The 5,598-nt window shown below is 33.5% G+C and overlaps 1 long non-coding RNA gene across 2 annotated transcripts; it reads left to right on the top strand.

Annotated features, from left to right (window-relative positions):
* The first annotated feature begins 1,415 nt into the window (after positions 1-1,415).
* LOC127732353 (uncharacterized) lies at positions 1,416-3,727 on the top strand. 2 transcript variants are annotated; one of them, XR_007996208.1, is made up of 3 exons: positions 1,416-1,470; positions 2,682-2,848; positions 3,529-3,727. It is a non-coding gene; the product is annotated as an uncharacterized LOC127732353 (long non-coding RNA). The 2 variants fall into 2 exon arrangements; XR_007996209.1 differs by lacking the exon at positions 1,416-1,470 and adding an exon at positions 1,498-1,909.
* Positions 3,728-5,598: the final 1,871 nt, after the last annotated feature.

Genomic DNA, 5,598 nt, shown 5'->3' with positions numbered 1-5,598 from the left:
TAGTTTCAGAGGAGAAGATTTTTGAAATAGTTTACGACGACGACAGACGACGGACGACGACGGACGCCAAGTGATGGCATAAGCTCACATGGGGCCCTTCGGGCCCCGGTGAGCTAAAAAGGCTGACCAATTAAAAACAATTTCCATACTCATTGTGACCAAATTCTGTTGCGATTTCTTTGAGGTTTAAGTAATTTTACCCTTAAGTTGACTGGACTAATAGCGCGGAAGGTCAACGGCAATACTAGGAAAGTTAGACGGTTCAAATATAGAGAATGCTTCAGAAATTGTGCCGTCTGGATATCGGTCACGAATATTGTCATGTATGAGTTGAGCACATTGCACGACTCTCGGCTTAAGATGACGTTCGCGATGGTTACGCTTAAGAATGATAGTATTGTATCTATCTATCATATCGGTTTTTTGATTTGAGAAAATCGACACATAATGGTCTAAATGAAGGATGCTCGGTTAAATACTCTGTCACTATTGCCGTTAGAAAAGCATCAACTAGTTGTTTTACGGTGGCATATGACAAATCACGTTTCTGAAGCGATTTACTTAGCTGGTTTATCTTACCAAACAGGTCAGATAAAAAGTAGAGCATGAAAAAGACTTTAATGTCTTTAATGTTGTCATACTGTTGTGTAGAGAACTTCCAAGGATGTCACCGTCGTTCTGTTCACCTAACATATTTACTATTGAAACAATGAACGGTTGAGATTGTCAGAAGCATAACCCATAGTAAACCAGCGGACTTTGTGAATGTCAAGCAGTTTTAACAATGGATCGTCTATTCTACTAATTACGCTCCTCGGCTCTTCGAGGATGTTACTATAGCATTCATTTCCCGATGTACAACGAGGCATCTCATTTAAAAGAGGTCAAAATCCTTGACCTATGGGTATGACGTAGCTATACCTAGATATAAATACTGCGGCTATTACCTGTGCCAATCATATTATTTTTCGAGCAGCGAGGTGTCTAACTCGTTATAATCTGTGACGACGTCCGGAATTTTTAGATTTTGTAAAACTGAGAACGTTGTTCCAGTAAAAAATGTTTTATAAAAATTAGTTATCTTGAGAACTTATTATCCAAGTTCGTTAAATACAATGAATTTTATCGTTGTTCGTTTTTCTAATCCTTGTTCTAAAAATACACGTGTACTGTGGTGTGTAACACACAGGTGCTTATCACGTAATCAATGGTTGCTTTTTAATAATTTTGACATGTTTTCGTCTAAATAAATTGATACATTATCGTAGTTATTTTAACACGAATGAAACTCTATACAGAAGTATATGAGTAGAATGTCTTTCTTTATTTTCAAGGTAAGTGCAAAATGTACGAAGGTGTACTCGTACATTCTTGCTAAATAATGTACCCACGTAGTGACGTACAATTTATCAGGCCTACCTAACTTCCGGATAGACGCCATTTTGGAAAAAACCGGTCATAGTCAGAGAGGTAAGTGGTCAATTTGAAAGTCTGATTTTAGAAAATCGAGCAACCCAATTTTATATTTGATTAGTGTTTATGGTACTCTGAGTTGAAAATTTTGATGTTATCATATTTTGATAATTGAAATTTCTCAGGTTCTTGAGAAAAACTGCAATGTTTCTAAAAATGATGCGAAAACACATGTCTGGTAAAACCAAGTCTTGGTTTTATGAATTTTTGACAATTGTTCCATTTTTGATAAGATATTTCTTAAAACTTAAGGTCCGATAAAACTTTAATAGGTTTTCGAATGTTTATATGACAACATCATTGCAGATCGGGTGCAAATTATGCATTTTGACGCACATGTTATGCCTCTTCATTGTTATTCAAATGAGCGACCATAACCAGTTGTTTGTGTACTTCAACACATGATGTATCATTGAAAACGTGTAGGAATTGTATGGTATGAATATTTCAATATATCTGTTTTAATTACTACATTATATAAAAAAAAAATGACATCATTTTACATGTTAATAATAAACTACATACATCTTGTATCAAGGGTCTGTACATGTATGTTTGTCTTTAAATTTTATTTAAATAGTAGACTCAACAGTGATATTGTTTAAATACATGTAAATTTTATTAATTTATTAATATATTGAAAACAATAAAGTAGAAAAAAGAAACAGCTAGAAGATATCAAAAAGGACATGTACAGTAAAACCTATATCAAACAAAATCTACAACACAATAAGACAAAAAAGACAAATGAATGATGTAAAGACAAACAATTTTTGAAAAACTACATAGAATCATAGTTATAATTATCTGCGGAACCGTAGCTCTATAATAAATATAATAGCCATATTTATATCTATATCTTTGATAGAACCATTTAGATAAACTGTATGAGTTTGATCTCTAGAAGAGTAAGCATATATCTTGTTCACCATCATGTAAAATATGTGGAATTAACATTTCTAATTGAAAGTAAAAAAGTCTTACTATGGTATAACTATAAACAAGTTAATATATAGTGTTGGTTTTTTTATATCTGTAATTTGCATATAATGATTTACCATTGCAAAACAATATCCATCATTCATGAAATTATATCACTCTAGATATGTGTCCTTTAGCTAGCCTACAATATTTTATTTTTGCTTTGAATGATCCAGTACTAGTTATGTTCATATTGAATTTCATATTATGTCTTCATATAATTTCAGTCAATGGAAATACATGGAATCCAACATCCTAGCTACTTTTGCAATTTTTCTTACAGACTATGAAAACAGTTACTATAGAGTATAGTGTTCTTTTAAACGTTGTACATGTTGTAGTGTTGTAACAAATTACTTTTCATCAACTATATGTTCAAAAATGAATGAAGAAGGTAAGATATTAAAGTTATACTCAAATAGTTATTTTTACTTGTGAGAAAAGTTGCATGTAATATTTCATGGAAAATATTCTTTCTTCTTCCTGTTATTGACTTACAAATGTAACTCTGTCTCAAATGAATTGAAAGTTCAAAGATTTAAGAATACAAACAAGTGCACATGTACATAAACAAACATTAAAATATTATTGTCTATAATTAACATTGCCAAGTTCTCAAAATATTTTTTATAGCCTACAGCTATTGACCATTTTTACAACACAGACTACAAATTGTGTGGTCTCAGTGAAATTCAGGCATGTATTTGCAGTTTTTACATACTTTCGTACATGTAGGTGTAATTAAGATTGACCCCCCCCCCCCTTTTGTGAGAAAAAAATTCTTAGGTCAGTCAGTGGGCCCCCCTTACAAAAAGTTCTGGATCTGCCACTGAGCAGCTACATGTATACCAGTATAAAATACCAGACAGTTTAAAATAAGAGAATAAAACAACCACAACCTTTTTAATGGTTTGCAATCAGGACTATACAACATCATTGACCTTCTTGATTTTTGGGGTCCAGACTGACAGGGCTGCCACTTTTTAAGAACACACAATCATTGATTATTTCAATTCAAATTTTTAGGTTGAAATGCTTTTGTTTTTCACTACATGTATAACATTATAATTTCAGGTTAGGATGGAAAACTGGTGAAGATGAAGGTTACAATTGTGATCTACATATTGATTAATTTGAAGCAGATTTTGTTCTAAAGAGGGAAACAAATAAACAGTGTGTTTTATAAAGATGTTCAATTATTAACACAACAACAAAAATAATCATTGTATGAGAGATAAATGGATATAAGTGTAAATAAAGACACTTTATTTTCTTTTTCTATTCACACTTTTTAGTAAGTAGCTATAAATAGCTACATTACCAAGCTCCAATTAGACTAATATTTTTTAAACCCTCTTTCCAAATTATTTGCAATCTTTTATAATTTTGTTCAATTTGGTGGTCCTGAGATATTGGTTAATGTATCTAGTGCTGGCAGGTTTTATACGACCGCAAAAATTTTTTGCGGTCGTATATTGGTATGACATTGGTGTCGTCGTCGTCCGAAGATACATTGGTTTTCGCACAATAACTTTAGTTTGAGTGAATGGATCTCTATGAAATTTTACCATAAGGTTCAATACCACAAAAGGAAGGTTGGGATTGATTTTGGGGGTTATGATACCAGCAGTTAAGGAATTAGGGGCCAAAAATATGCATTTTTGTAACTTCCAGACAATAACTTGTGTGTTAGTGTATGGATCTCTCTGACATTGTACCACAAGGTTCCATACCACAAAGGGAATGTTTGGATTGATTTTGGGGGTAATTGCCTCAAAATTTTAGGAATTAGGGGCAAAAAACAAGCATTTTTCTAGTTTCCAGACAATAACTTGTGTTCAAGTGTATGGATCTCTCTGAAATTGTACTGCAAAGTACCATACCACAAAGGGAAGGCTTGGATTGATTTTGGGGGTAGTTGCCTCAAAATTTTAGGAATTTTGGCCAAAAAGGGACAAAAAACAAGCATTTTTCTAGTTTCAGGACAATAACTTGTGTGTAAGTGTATGGATCTTTATGAAATTGTACAACAAGGTTCCCTATCACAAAGGGAAAGCTGGGTTTGAGTTTGGGGGTAATTGCCCTAAATGTTTAGGAATTTGGGGCAAAAAAACAAGCATTTTTACAGTTTCCAGATAATAAATTGTGTTTAAGTGTATGGATCTCTCTGAAATTGTACTGCAAGGTACCATACCACAAAGGGAAGGCTGGGATTGAGTTGGGGGTGATGAATCATAAGGGGGTTCAAAAAATTTAGGGAGGGGATTTTTTTTTCTATTTTAAGACTTATATGATGTATTTAAATTGGTAATTATGGTTGCAACCTCCATTGGAAATTTGAATTGAGATTATGACCATATGTTGAGGGAAATAATTTTTTTTTTGGAAAAGGGGTGGGGGGGGGGGGGGGGGGGGTAAAAAAGAAATTGTGGGGGCAATTTATTTTTTTCATTTCAGATTTCAGAAATTAAACAGAAAATGTCTTCAAATATTATTTCTTTTTGTCAAAAAAAGGGGGAGGGGGGTAACATTTTTTTTGGGGGGGGGTTCAATTTCGCAGCAGCATAGTGTATTGAACAAAAGCAAAAAATTGAATATAAATTCAAATCATATAACCAATTCAAAGTTCTTTGACTACAGTTATTCGGTGTCAGAAACCTATTAGGTGTCAAATATTTATTTACAATCCAAATTCAGACCTGTATCAAGCGCGAATATTGTGTCCATTTTTCCCCAACAGTTCAGGGTTGGACCTCTGCGGTCGTATACAGCTGCACTCAGCGAAGAATTTTATTGTTGTTGTTATACCCCGCTTTAAAAAAGTGTGGGTATACTGTTTTACCTCTGTCTGTCCTTCCGTCAGTCCGTCCGTCCCATGAATATTTTCGTCACATTTTTCTCAGGAACTACTTGACAAGGATTTCTGAAATTTAGTTTCAGGGTTTATATAAGTAAGTTACACCGTGTGATGCGTTTTCAGATTCATCACTCAACAACTTCATGTTTACCGAAATATTTCGGCGGGGTTATCATCAGTGAGCAGTAGCTCACAGTTTTACTTGTTTGTTTTACTTTTAAGATACATGGTCCTAGTTAAGGCAAAGGATACCGTTTGTATGCAGATAAAACTGGTTTATCCCTGTC

This window comes from Mytilus californianus, unplaced genomic scaffold, assembly GCF_021869535.1.
Source record: "Mytilus californianus isolate M0D057914Y unplaced genomic scaffold, xbMytCali1.0.p SCAF_23, whole genome shotgun sequence".
NCBI classification, from domain to species: Eukaryota; Metazoa; Mollusca; class Bivalvia; order Mytilida; family Mytilidae; genus Mytilus; species Mytilus californianus.
Note: the sequence above shows the minus strand (reverse complement) of the source record. Positions and strands in the feature narration are given on the sequence as shown.